This window comes from Pungitius pungitius, chromosome 5 (genome assembly GCF_949316345.1).
Source record: "Pungitius pungitius chromosome 5, fPunPun2.1, whole genome shotgun sequence".
NCBI lineage: Eukaryota > Metazoa > Chordata > Actinopteri > Perciformes > Gasterosteidae > Pungitius > Pungitius pungitius.
This window is the reverse complement of record NC_084904.1, coordinates 11,823,498-11,838,412: the sequence shown is the minus strand read 5'-3', so window position 1 is coordinate 11,838,412 and position 14,915 is coordinate 11,823,498. Positions and strand designations below refer to the sequence as shown.

Below are 14,915 nucleotides of genomic sequence, written 5' to 3'. Positions count from 1 at the left end.
GGGTTACCATTATTTTCATGTTATTTTAACGGTTTATTCCTGTTAATGTTTTTTTACAGTGCACACCCGTAATGTTTTTTAACAGGACTTTACTGGCAGCAGGGTTACCATTATTTTCATGTTAAATCACCATTTATTTAGTTTCCTTTAAATATTGCTTTTAAAATGTATTGATTATTATTTTAGCATAGTAATGTGTACCATTGATTGTAATATACATATTTCTAGCTTGAGTTATTATAAGAATAGGTATAATACATCACATAACACTTAAGTGAAAGAAAACGAATAGTTCCATGTTCAAATGAACTTTTTTATTGTAATAGAAACACTGAAAGTTAAATACTTACAAATGTAGGCACATATAGATCGGATCAATCACAGAAAAATACACTACATTGCCCAGAACGCACCTGAACACACCTCCACTGAAAGAGAGAGAGAGAGAGAGAGAGACATAAATAATAGAAAGTCTGAAAAGTAAAATTTATTGGCAAATGGCAAAGAGCATGAATGTATGTATCTATCTCACCTTTTTGAAATGAAATCCCACTGGAAGTCCATCAGTCTGCGCAAGAGGCTGGCGATGTGTGAATTTACCGTTCTTTTTTTCCCCTTTGCAGCCTTTGTCCCCTTTTCTGGGTTTATACCCACAAAGCGTCTGAAAAATTATACACGGGTTGGAAATCTAGTAATTCACACAGACTAACACTACAACAAGACAACAAATGTCCATGAACTATCCTCAACATACTATCCTATGCATCTATGAATATTGTAAGTTGCACTAAAACTTTCTAAAGCAAAGTTAATTGCTAAATCCCATCACCAGACCTGCTGAAACCATGCTTGAGCCACAGCTAGGCCAGAACAAATGCAGGTGTTAACAGACAATGTCTTACCTCTGGATGAATTCAAGTGTGCACGCTGCCTCCTCTTGGTACTGTAGGTTGAAGATATAAAAACCGGAGAAAAAAGACGCCAGCCCTGTCACAAAGGTCGACTGGATCCCTTCGCCCACAATCTGGCCCTCAATGCTGAGCATCCAGCGTTGGAAGTGGTTTCCTGTTTCTCCTGAAACAGAAATGTTTTAACTGTCAAATTTCTGTTTTAGTTTTCATTTTGAATACAGAGTTTAGTTTGATACCATTTAATTCACTACATACAACACTAAAACCAACTTACCAAGAAGTATCAGACGAGGCGTTGCAGGTAAAGCTAGTGAACTCTCAAGGTCAGCTGCACTGGCATATCAAGTCCTGAGACATCTTCGGAAAAGTGAGACAGAAGAAGATGGATGACTTGATAGGACAGCTCGACATCATCATCAAGCTGACTTCCTTCATCCTTTCATTTGTCGGTTTAGTCTTGAACAACACAAGACTTATTGATAGATTATAAGACACCATTCAAATGTCCACCTGGTTCTGAGGGATACATGCAGTGAGATCTTCTTGATCAGCAGTGTGATCAGGGATAGTGCCCTGCATCTGCATCTGTAATTAAAAACAAAAACAAATGTAATGTAAAATAGACACACCCAGGGTGGGAAATTAGCACCTGCCACAAGCCAATGGCGGGTGACTTTGCCTCGCATACAAGCCACAGTGGCGGGTGGAGTGGTTTTCAGCGCTCTAGTCTGTGACACATATAGCTAATCTGAAGTACAGACTAGAGGGCTACATTGGGATTGTGTGCCGCCGGGTCCCGCGAGACCCAACGCAAATCTCGCAGGAGCGCCAGCGGGCGGTTTAAAAAAAAACACAGCGGAATCAGAACCATCCCACACCAACCGTCCCGTATTACCCGGAACATCCCGAATTATGGGCAATTTAGATTTGTCCCGACCGGGACAGCTCCAGTCCCGATTTCCAATCACAGCCTGCTAAGTCAATGACGCGCGAATAACTCCCGGTTGTTGTGAAGTTGTGGCGCATCAGACCAGTGCGCGCGGGTGCCGGGTGGCCAGAGCGGAGCATGTAAGGATGTGCAAGCCCGGCCGCCGACGCTAGCCCCCCCCCCGCCCCCGTTGAGACCGCCCGCTAGCCCCCCGTTGAGACCGCTAGCACTAGCATTATTTATAGATTTAGATCGTATACATGAACGGACATTAAAATAAGCGCATTGTTTTGTAAGATTAATGGACAAACTATCAAAACTTTGCTAGCTTGAATCACCTCGGCTCATTAGCAGCTAGCTAAATTAAACTTCATAGTGCAAGTCCGTGGCGTTTAGTATACCTCAACATCACTGATAAATGTTAACTATGCATGACTTTAAAGAAATTCTAGTTAATCTCACCGGATTGTTGTGGTTTTCCTCGATGTAACCAGAGCGATCCTCCGACATGGAATGGCCGTGTGTCCGTTGCGTTGCAGGTTCAAATGCCTTCTTACTCGCTCTTTGCCAGAATGCAAAAAATACTGTATGAACCTGTTATTTCAGAAAGTGGCGCGAACGTGATCAGAAAGACACACACACACACACATCTACACACACAGATTTGGAGCGCAGTTAGTCAATTAAATGTTAGGTGTCTCGTTTAAAATCGGGAGGTATGATTATGGTAATAAAAGCAAGATGATTCTTTATAACATTTGCAGTACAGAAATCACGTGGTGTTCTGTCTAACCTTCATTCAGTGAATGCATACAATATTTAATTTCTTAGTATGCAACATCGACAATATTGAATTAGTCATTGTTTTGCAACTTACAAAACCATACCAGACCATCTAACTCTGGCCGCCATCTTTGAATGTTCGGTTGTGCTGTTAAATAACAAAAATGAATGTTATTTAGCAATGAGGTGTTAAATAACATACATGAGGCGTTATTTAACATGTATTCCCTAAAAATTTACAGTAAGCTGCAGTTATTACAAATAACAGGTAAATCATGTTGAAATTTGGGTGTAAATTAACGGAAACATTTAACAGTGTACGTTTAGCACAATTTCCAAGTGAATAGATCTTGTTGATCTAAACTGATTGTTGATTCTTAGTCTAATTGTTTTTCGCTCCAAAACGTCTCAGCATATTTTCATTGTATAAGTCATCACATGCACAATAGTCTGTTCAATTGTCAAAATTACTCAAGAACATTATACCATGAATAACATTTGATAAATTCACAGTATTACAACAAAAGACAGTCAGGTGAAACTAGAACTTTATTTTATCTATTCTTTGACCGGCTTTATTTACAGTACTGTAGTATGCATATAATTTACATTGGTTTTTGTTTCTGTGTTTATTTTACAGTATATTATGCTGCTTTTTACTTTGATGTATGGAAGTTATTTTATGTTTGTGAATGATAATTGCAATTACAATTTCCGGTAGTATGAGTGCAATGTGTGATGTCAAACCTTGGAGGTTAATCTTACCATAAAATCCTTTTTTATTCTGTTAGCTAGACAAAAAAAACAGTACAGTCAATGAAGGACTGGGCTAAGACTGGTGGACATGAGGGATTTCAATGGTCCTCTGCCATAGTGACAAAACAACTAAACATTTTGACCTGCAGTTAAACAATGACAAAAGGACTTTTCATTTTGGGGGCACTGACTGTTTGTATGAGAAAAGGAATTCGTTGTGACTGATGAGTTGTCTGTTTTGGGAGAGATATGACCTTTTGCAGGTGTGCCATAGTGTTTTGCTAAACCATCTAGGTTATTTTGGCAAATGTATTTAAAGCTTTGAGAATGTCGTTTTTTCGAGAGATAGATGAGCCACAGCAATCGAGAAGGAAGTTTTCAATTGGGGGCACTGACTATCTTTATGAGAAAATGATTTGGTTTTGAAGCTTGAGTTAACTGTTTTGGGTGAGATATGACCTTTTGAAGGTGATCTATGTAGTTGTGCTGAACCATATAGGCTATTTTACCAAATGCATTAAGAGCTTTGAGAATGTAATTTCTGTTTCAAGAATTGAGCCAAACCAATAGAGAAAAACTGTAATATATCCTAGTTCAAAATTAATTTATAGCTCCATCAAAATTTTAAGCACAAAGAGGCCAAAGCATCTTAATGGATCAAATGATTGTCAGTCATTAACTTCTTCATTTTGGAATTGTAACATCCAATGTTGTTAGAAAACCACTAGAGGAAAGGTGGTTATTTTACAGAGTGATGATAGAGAAAACGTAATTGTTTTTTTTTTTAACTCAACCCGATGGTTATTATTCAGATTGTACCATTCTACAAAGAGGTGTATAAAAGTGTTTTCATATTTCTCTGCATCAAAATCAATGTGTTTGGGACCTACTGAGGACTATTTGCATACGATATGAAAATGTCTTATAATTTTTATAATATGATGCTTCAAATTGTTTTGTTTGTATCCACCTTTAACATAAAAGAGTACAAAATAATTCTAAAAACAAGGTAATTTTCTGTGATCTCCTTATCTCATATTTTAAAATGTTTTCTTTTAGTGTTTTGTAATCTTTTATATTTGAAAAGACGTGCTTTTTGTTTCCGTAGTTAATGACCAGCTATCTGTTTTGTTTTGCTAATGGAGGGCGGGGAGGACGGGGACAGGGGGACAGCAGGAGTGTGTGGCCTCTCTGGAGCCTCTGGATTAGTGCCACCAAAATGTGAATCAACAACCAGCGTCCTTCTGTGACTCACACATTAGTGCTGACACACACACACACACACACACACACACACACACACACGCGCGCGCGCCAGCTTTCCCAAATTCTCCTCCACCTAATTGCACATCCTCCTAAGCATTACGAAATATTCTGAAATGCCGCAGATACAAAAGGAGGATCCGTTTAGACTCTCCCTGATTTGGGGAAAAGGTCACAGTGGGATTCAGTGGAGTTGAATATCCATTTCATTTTATATTTTTTAAATGTCATGAAGATTGAGTAGTACGAATCTGGCAGTGTACGTGAGTACACAACATTTGTCACCCTCCCTCCTCTTCCGCCTGGCGCCCCCTCTGTCTTCTTGAATTGTGTCTTCTTTATGTCAGGGCAGCCCCCCGTCAGTGCGCCGCACAGTCGTCCCTAACCCCTGCTGGAATTTAATTACCACTGCGCTTTTCAATTGAAATGGCATTGACGAGGGGGGACAACAGAGCCCGTTCCATTTGAAGCCCCTCTCTTTCTTTACCGTCTCATTCTCTCGCACTCCTTATACCCCTGCAAGGCACAGATGTTTTTTAAATTTTTTTTTTTTTTTATCAATGTCCGCGCCTGCTTCTTTCTGCTCTGATGAATAGAATCTAAAGAGGCCCTGAGATTATTTCAGATAACAGAGGGAGTGAAGAAAGAGGTCAAGGATGGAGGGAGAATGTCAGAACGAGAGCGCTGCTGTCCGATCATTTAACATTTAACGTTTAGGGAGTTTTGTCTGGATGGATCAATGTGGCAGAATCAAGAATGTATAATTCGTTTTGTCCAAGCAGCAGGAATGAAATGTTAAATGTGAATTCGCTAAGCGGTCACGCTCAGTGTGGCACATTCCCTCTGGTCCCTCAGTTGACTGTTGAAATGCTTGTCAGGAGCCATTAAGTTTGATCACAGAATTAGACCTGACGGACAAGATATCACGTTGCTGTCGGCTACTGGTTTTACTAACAGAGATTCGGTTTAGGACTTCCTGTGGTGAGCCTCTGCTTTAACACAGAGGCCTCCGCATCGCAGTGTGTTGTCTAATCTTATATTGAAAAATGACATGTGTGTTTATTAGAATGCATGTCAGGATGTGGGATCGGCCGCAGCAGGGAAGATATCTGCGATGGGCGTTTCTATCCGCTCTCTGGCTCTCAGTCCTGATGGGCTGTATGATCTTCCGGGGGGGGGGAGAATACGGCTCTCTGGTTATCCATCTTGGACCTCAAATCAATAGCACCATTGCATATGTTTACCAAAATGATCCAGTAACTATAGTCAAACTAGTCACCTGAACACAAGAATCAGATTTTTTAAATATTTTAGTTTTATCGTGGGTTTGTTTGAAGTCTGTATCCATGTGAGTGGGTTACCTATAGGAAGTTCTGCAGGCCCGGGCTCTGGAGAAGTAGACCCCAGTGCCGCTAGAAGAGCAGAGCAACGTACTGAAGTGGACGGTTGCAGTTGAAAAACACATTTCTGAAACCCAGTACAGATTAATAACAGTTTTAGTATACCTTATATTTTGAGTATCTTCACTGCATTATGTTGAGGTCAGAAAGCCCTTTGTTTTGGTAAATGAACTAACGGTTAACTTAACTACAAATAGATCCTGGTGTCCTTGATGAGAGTAGAAATAATTTAAACTTTCAGTTATAGATCAAAAGATATTCTAACTATAGTATACAGTACTCTTAAACTCTGTGTTTTTGAGGTGTCTGAAATGCCGCACATTGCTTTCTACACCGGCAATGGGTAAAAGCCTCACCAAACCCCACTTCTTAACACCGAAGGATCCCTTTTACTCACCACCTCAGAAAATGTGTTTGAAATGAGGCCTGCACCTGGAGGATTGTTTGGTCTAGAACCAGGCTTCTCTCATGTTTATCTTATGGACCCACATTGTACAGACCTGCTTGAGCTGTACTGTAAACATCTAAAAGACGTGACACCAAGCGACTCCCAGTTCACGTCCCATTTTCTATCATAGAACTGACTGTTTCATGTCATTGTATCGATCCTGTAATTGATTCTGTGAAGACGAGGGCACCTGCCGCATACTCTGTCATCCCCCGGCGCCAGGAGCGCTGTTGTTTAATTGCAGGGTTAGGCGCTGTTTTTTCTTGTTACCTTTGAGAAGCCTCATTGATTTTTATACCACCCTTCATCCTTCCTCCGCTCCGTTTCAAGAGCAAATCCCTGCCGTTACAGTTTCCCAGAATGCAAAAGCATGAAATCTGCCCGTGCTTTTCACGAGGCTTCCAGGTAATATTCAGAGACGATTATTCTTGTGTTAGTGTTAGAAAACCTGTTTTAAACAGCGAAAGGAGGAAAGGAGGCAGAGCTACATTGTGCCAGTCCATGTCTCATATGGGACCAGTTGAATGGGTTTTTTTGTTTAAAACACCCCCATCACACTGAGAAGGTCAAAGCTTACAATGTCTGTTTGGGTAGTTTTTTGTTAAATCTTGAAGTCGTTAACTCCAGTTTCTCAGTTGATTTTCTTTTTGCTTACAATGTGTATTACATTGTGGCTCCTGGAGAAGAAATGCATTATACTTTGATGCATCACCATTTCACTTACTAAACTGACGCCAGTAATCCATTGTAATATATATATTTTTGTCAACCTATAAACAGCAGCTTTTAAATAAATGTATTCAGTGCAGTAGCGGTGTATATAGAACAAAGATATCCTAAATAAAATTTGATTTGCATTAATTTAAGAAGCAGCTTATCCAACATTCATACTTTCAACTTGCTCTGAATTAGAAATAGGTTCTCATCATTTCTCTGGGATGCAGCCAATTTATTGGATTCAGTTTTTTTTTCTCTCGCTCTGAGCCTCGGGGAGGAGGATGATCTCAAAATGTTATCACATGACACTGTGTGATTGATGGACCATTAAAATGTCAGCCAGATGTACTTAAAACCACAGCTTTTAGGTTGATAAATTACGCCACAAATGGCTACATAAAGCTGTTAGAAACAAATATTCCCATCTAGAGCATTCTGTAATGGATTTCCTATCTGCTTGTCTGTCTGTCTCTATGCATCTTTCTGCACATTTTCTCCTCTCCCACTGTGTCCCAACCACTGCAGTCATGTAATCACAATGGTACAGGTAGGAGTGTTCATATTTCAGCTGCTGCATTCATGATAACATCTCATAATCCGAAAGCGTTGCAAAATTGGTATCTTCGTCGCTCATGCATTATGAATGAGTCACTGATTGCTTTTTTGCATAGATTAGCAATCATTTCACCGAAACTGTTCGTATAAAAATGTGCCAGGAGGGTTCTATCTCTTTTTCTGAAGAGTTGAGGTGACACATCCCGCCACTTCTTTAGATAAGACGGATCAGGTGATACCACTCCCCCCCCCCCCCATTAGCTCCTCTGCTCCTTCTTTTGCTCTCCGATTTATTCCTCTATGCATATCATCATGGGGTCGGGATAAGTGTAATTCACAGCCCACGTTGCAACTGATTGCTCACTTAGTGAATATATCAGCATTCGCACTGTTATTGTGTTTGGAGCCAAGTAGCTAAGTACCACTGAGATTCCTTGGCATCAAAGTAAACATTTGCTGACTCCGGAAGGGCACAGAGAGAAGAAAATCTCTGAGGTTGTGCTCCATGGATTTCAGTGACCTCTGGTTGTCCTGACCTGAAGCCTCGGATTGGCATAACACATAAGGGTCTCATATGGTCTAGTGGTTAGGAAAATAGGCTGGTGACCAGGTCGCAGTGTGACGTCCCAGCTGAAGTTTACATACCGCTTTTGTTTCCTGGCAGGCAAATAACCAGTTTCACGTGTTCCCGCCTCATCCACTGAAACGCAGAGTCAAATACATTTCACAAAAGCATGTAAAGGGTTTGCCAGGCAACTATGATTGTTTTATTGTTGCTGAGATTACTGTGTTTACTCAACATGAGAGTGGAGTTATTTAACTTACATAAAAGCTTTTTGGGAAAATCTTATTAAAGCTGTTTTTTGAACTTGGATTCCAGCACTGCCTTGTTGCTGATCGAATAACGAAGTAAAAGTGTCAACAGCAGGAGGTGTGTGGACATTTGGATACGCCGTGACCCTTGGCCTTTGGACCCCCTTCCCCCGCATGGGCAGACTCTCAGCCAAGGCCCTGTGGAGGTTGGTGCCCTCTGCCTGACAGCCTGTCACTGCGCTATGGTGGTGATTTCTTTCTTTTTTTTCCGCAGGAGATGGTGTCTGATTGGGAGCAGTGTGTGAATAGCCCTGTCACACTCGATAAGCCAGCAAGACGACCTGTGACGGGGACATATGGCATGTTTGACAGGGAGAGAGGGTGCGAATCGCACTGAATGATAAAATGGTGTTTTTCCCCCTTCGGCAATGTCATGCTTTCAGGCAAGCGTGTGGACCATCGCTCACTCAAGCGGCTGACTTCGGCCTCCTTGTGACATCTCCTTCAAGGTCCGGGGTTTCTCTGCCTCGCGCCTGGGCAGTTCTGACACTGCAAGCCTATGCTGCGCACAGCTGCTCCGTTAGCTGGTCGATGTTGGGAACATAATTGGCTATCAGTTTAGTTTAGCGATGCAGACTGGGACGTTCATTGTGAGGGCCCGTTTGCCAGAGCTCTGTATACAGCTCAGCTGGTGCCGCAGCTCTTCGTCCCGTCTCTTTACAGACCGTCACATGCCTCATTCTGTTGATTAATACACACACAGTCTCATTGGACGACTGGAATTGATGGGTTCAGCCTCCTCGGGACCCTGGTTTATTTAGAGAGTCGTGGACACATAAAGAAATAAAAAGAAAACGAAAGGAGGAAGGAGACAACAGGCTTGGATTTCAAGTGTTACGGGGAAGTAATTGAGTTGAACTGCACACTTCTCATTCTTATTGTCAGCTAGGTCTTGACTTCTGGTGTTGAAGCCTCAACTTCTATCCTTTCAATTGTCACATTGTCTGTGTTTGTGGCCGTGACAGACAGCCCAGGTGTCACACTCAGGCTTCAGTGCACCATCAGGCACCTCTTCTGTGGTCCCCAGTGGCTCACAGTCAGAGAGACGGCACAGTCCAATAACCTGTCTCCAACCCAGCATGTCTTCCCCCCCCCCCCCCCCCCCCCCCCTGGGGACTCCCCTGTGGAGTTTACTCTCTGTCCATTGGGCCAGAACTTAAAGACTCTGCCAACAGTCACATGACTCTGCTCTCAATGCTAATTATTACACTCCGAATGTTACAGTGCAACAGCCGTGATTGTGACTATTAGTGTTGCTTCTTTGTGAGAAAAAAAACTAAATACTACATTTTATTTATATAGCACCTTTCAAAACAAAGTTACAAAGTGCTTAACAATAGGCACACGAGTTAAATAAAATACAATCAAGCACTGAGTTCCACAGTTTAGGGGCCCAGTTACCTTTAGTGACCAATCGAGGGCATGGGGCAGTTAATAGGGCCGCAGCTCAAGGCTCAAGAGCTCACTGATGTAGGCGGGAGTGAGATTGTTCAGAGCCTTAAAAACAAGCAATAAAATCTTAAAATCAATTCTAAAGCTCACAGGTAGCCAGTTCAGAGCAGCAAGGATTGGTGTGATGTGGTCGCTTCTCTTTGTAAGGGTTTAAAGCCTGGGAGCTGCATTCTGTATTATTTGTAGTCTCTGAATATTCCGCCTGCTAATGCCAGAATAGAGTGTGTTGCAATAATCCAACCTGGAGAAGATAAGCGCGTGGATGACTCTTTCCTCTTTCCAGAGGAAAGACCTTAATTGTCTCAGTGAAGCAGATCTGTACAACTCTGGTAACCTGATCATCAAAGGACAGTGCAGAGTCATAATGAATGCCCAGGTTGCGTGCTTCATACGGAGCATTTTTTGATAGCGTGCCTAGCCCTGAGCACAGATCAGCAACGCAGCTCGTGTTTGGGGAGGCAGGTGTAATAATAACAACCTCGCATTTTGAGGCGTTTAACTCCAGATAATTCTTGGACATCTAATTCCTGATGTCAGCAAGGCAGGACATGAGTCAGGTTTGTATATCATATGTTTTTGTATTCATTTTTTATGTTTTCTGTGGTTTTTACTGTTTGTTTTACCTTCTGTACAGCACTTTGGTTCCACTTGTGCTTTATAAATAAAGTTGAGTTGAGTTGAGGTGGTAGAGGTACCAGGCTTAATAGGGATGTAAAGTTGTGTATCATCTGCGTAACAATGAAACTCTGAGATATGTCGAATTATGTGGCCTAGGGGCAGCATGTATATATGGTGATTAGAAGGGCACCCAATATAGACCCCTGAGGGACACCACAGAGCAGAGAAGCAAATGAGGAGGAGGCATCTTGTCACGGTCCGTCAGGAAACGACCCAATAGCAGACGCGGGACACAGGTAAGCTGGATACAGAGTTTTTATTTTGTGAGTAGCGTGACCTGGGCGAGAGCACGATACAGGATGGTCAGACAGGCGGGGGGGTCAGGCAGGAGACGGGCGTAGTCAGCCAGGCGGGGGGTCAGGCAGGAAACGGGCGTAGTCAGCCAGGCGGGGGTCAGGCAGGACACAGGTGTGGTCAGACAGGCGGGGGTCAGGCAGGACACAGGTGTGGTCAGACAGGCAGGGGTCAGGCAGGAGACAGGTGTGGTCAGACAGGCGGGAGGGTCAGATACGAAGAGCAGGCCGGGAAAGACAGGGAGACAGGAACGCTGGAAAGCTTGGAAACACAAGACGATCTGGCAGGGAGCCGACAAACGAACAGGTTAAATACACCGGGGAGGTACCCCAAGGAACACTCGAACGGGGAGAGACCGGTGGACGTGCAGGGCAGGGTGTTCCTGGCCATCTCCGCCCAGATAAGTTGCTGGCTCCAGGTGGTCGGGGAGGCAGCCACCATGCACCGGAGAGAAGTCTCCAGGTCTTGGTTGGCCCTCTCAGCTTGGCCGTTGGTCTGGGGGTGGTAACCAGAGGAGAGGCTGGCAGTAGCCCCGATGAGGGCGAAGAACGCCTTCCAGAACTGGGAGATGAACTGGGGACCGCGGTCAGACACCACGTCGACCGGAAACCCGTGCTGCCTGATGACGTGGAGCAGGATGGCCTGGATGGTCTCTTTGGCTGAGGGGAGCTTGGGCAGTGGGATAAAGTGGGCGGCCTTGGAGAACCGGTCTACGACGGTAAGGATTACTGTGTGGCCGTCCGAGGGCGGCAGCCCCGTAATGAAGTCTACCGCGATATGAGACCATCATGACCACCTGTGAGGCACCGGCAATGGGCGAAGGAGGCCAGCAGGAGCGTGGTGGGGGTTCTTGCTCCGCGCGCACACCTCACAAGCAGCCACGAACGAGGGAACTTCGGTGGTCATAGTGGGCCACCAGAAACGTTGTCGCAGGAACGCTAGAGTCCGTTGGGACCCGGGGTGGCCAGCAAACGTGAAGAGTTACCCCACTCCATCACCTGGGTCCTGGCTGCGTCCGGGACGAAAAGCCGACCCGGGGGGCCTCCTCCTGGATCGGGCTGAGACCGCTGGGCGTTGCGGACCACCGCCTCCACCCCCCAGCAAACTGCGGCGGCGAAACAGGAGGCGGGAAGTACTGTGGCCGGGGTCGACACGGTATCATCCGGGCCGAACATCCTGGAGAGGGCATCGGCCTTCCCGTTGCGTGACCCAGGTCTGAAAGCCACGTTAATCTGAATCTGGCGAACAGGAACGCCCACTGGGCTTGGCGGGCGTTGAGGTGTTAGGTGTAGGCAAGGTTTTTATGGTCCGTCCATATGATGAACGGCTGGTCGGCCCCATCCAGCCAGTTCCGCCACTCCTCCAGGGCCGCCTTAATGGCGAGGAGCTCCCTGTCCCCCACGTTGTAGTTCCTTTCAGCAGGACTTAATCGACGAGAAAAAAAGGCGCAGGGGTGGGTCTTCTGGTCCCTCGCGTCCTGCTGGGAGAGGACTGCCCCGAGCCCGGTGTCCGAGGCGTCCGTCTCGACAATGAATTGGCGCGTGGGGTCTGGCTGGATGAGGATAGGCGCCGTTGTGAACCGGTCCTGGAGGCGCCGAAACGCGGCGTCGGCCTGGGGCGTCCACTGGAAGCGGTCTTTGGTCGATGTGAGTGCCGTGAGTGGAGCTGCCACCGTGCTGTAACCCCGGATGAATCGCCGGTAAAAGTTAGCGAACCCCAGAAAGCGTTGCAGCTGCGGACGGGTAGTCGGAACAGGCCAGTCCGCCACCGCCCTTACCTTCCCAGGATCCATCTGGATGCTATCCGCTATGACGTAGCCCAGAAAGGAAACGGTGGAGCGGTGGAACTCACATTTCTCTGCCTTCACGAACAGTCTGTTCTCCAGGAGCTGCTGGAGTACCTGGCGCACGTGGTTGACATGGTCCTGGACAGATTTAGAAAACACCAGGATGTCGTCTAGGTAGACAAAAACCGTAATATTCAACAGATCGCGTAGGACGTCATTAACCAGCGCCTGGAAAAATGCCGGTGCGTTTGTCAGCCCGAAGGGCATTACCACGTACTCGTAGTGGCCGGATGCTGTGTTAAACGCCGTCTTCCACTCGTCGCCCTCTCTTATGCGCACCAGGTTGTAGGCGCTGCGCAGGTCCAGCTTGGTAAAGCTAGTAGCCCCCTGTAACAAGTCAATCACAGAAGACATGAGGGGAAGTGGGTAGCGGTTCTTGACGGTGACGTCGTTTAGCCCTCTGTAGTCAATGCAGGGACGCAATCCTCCGTCCTTCTTCGTTACAAAGAAGAATCCCGCCCCGGCGAGGGAGGAGGATGGACGGATGTGCCCTGCCTGGAGAGCCTGCTCAATATACTCCTCCATGGCCCGAGTCTCCGGACGGGGCAGGGAGTACAGGCGACCCCGAGGGGGAACCGCATCCGGAAGAAGGTCAATGGCGCAGTCGTACGAACGGTGCGGAGGCAAGGAGGAGGCACGTACCTTGCTGAAGACCTCCAGTAGGTCAGCGTAGTTGTCCGGAACCCCGGCGACGTCGCTACGGGCCCCGGATCCGGAGTCGGGAACCGGTGCCGGCCGAGGTGCGGAGCGTAAGCAATGTGTATGGCAGGACGCACCCCAGCCCATGATACACCCGGTCTGCCAGTCCACCACCGGGTTGTGTCGCCGCAACCACGTGAGCCCCAGCACCACCGGCACAGGACAGGGGAGAAGCAAAAAACGTATCTCCTCTCGGTGGTTACTGGAGATCAGCATGGTTATAGGGGAGGAGGTCTGTGTCACCCTTCCTAAGGAGTGACCGTCGAGAGCTTGAGCGTGCACCGGCGTGTCGAGCGGGGAGGAGTCCCATCTGGGTCGCCAAACCCGTGTCCAAAAAACACTCATCCGCCCCAGAGTCAATGATTGCCTGTACCGTCAGGGGCTTCTCACCCTGAAAAAAGGTGACATGAAACCGGAAATGACGAGGGGTGAGCCCCGGAGCACCGGCACAGCCCAGCCGCAAGCTCCGTGCTACGGCTGGGCTCGCCCTTTTACCGGACAGGTGGCGATGAAGTGGCCTGATTCCCCACAGTAAAGACACGCTCGGTCGGAGTAAGATGAGAGCGACCTAGTTGCATGGGTTCCGGTGTTGCGACCTCGGCTGTGTCCGGAAAGGAATCCTCGGCGTAGACGAAAATCGTCTCGAGAACCCGGAAGTTCCGTTCCTTCCGGTCCGTGGTGTTCTCTCCTCCACTCCCGCAAACGGCTGTCCACCCTGTTTGCTAGGGCGATAAGCGAGTCCAGGTCTGCGGGCATATCCCGCGCCGCCAACTCGTCCTTGATCGCGTCGGAAAGTCCATGTAGGAATACATCGAAGAGCGCTGCTTGGTCCCACTGGCTGTCGACGGCCAGCGTGTGGAATTTCACGACGTAATCCGCCACACTGCGAGAGCCCTGGCGGAGACGGAATAGCTTCCTGGCCGCCTCTCTCCCGGACAAGGGCGCCCCGAAGACTTTCCTCACCTCCTCCACAAAGGCGTCGTGGCTCTGACAAAGCGGTGACCGATTGTCCCACAGCGCAGTAGCCCAAGCTGCTGCATGCCCCGACATATGGAAAATCATATACGCCACCCGGGAGGCTTTGGTAGGGAAGGATAATGGATGAACACTGCAACAAAAACGGTCGACAGGCACTGGCGTCTCCGGAAAAACGCTCCGGAGGGGCTAGGTGGAGCTCCCGGGCCGGCGTGCTGGACGAGTGAAAAGGCGCTGAAACCGGGGCGTCGGTGTTGGGGCTGGCAGGCCCTGCTGCCGAACAGCGGCTCCTCAACTCTCCCAGCTCCTCCATGATGGTTCGAAACGGCTGTTCTTG

At 46.7% G+C, this 14,915-nt stretch overlaps 1 long non-coding RNA gene across 1 annotated transcript; it reads right to left on the bottom strand.

The window, feature by feature from the left end:
* Positions 1–24: 24 nt before the first annotated feature.
* Positions 25–2,936, bottom strand: LOC119217787 (uncharacterized). The gene is made up of 6 exons (XR_005120298.2): positions 2,302–2,936; positions 1,422–1,496; positions 1,186–1,268; positions 903–1,074; positions 533–661; positions 25–428 (listed from the first exon to the last, which is right to left on the bottom strand). It is a non-coding gene; the product is annotated as an uncharacterized LOC119217787 (long non-coding RNA).
* Positions 2,937–14,915: the final 11,979 nt, after the last annotated feature.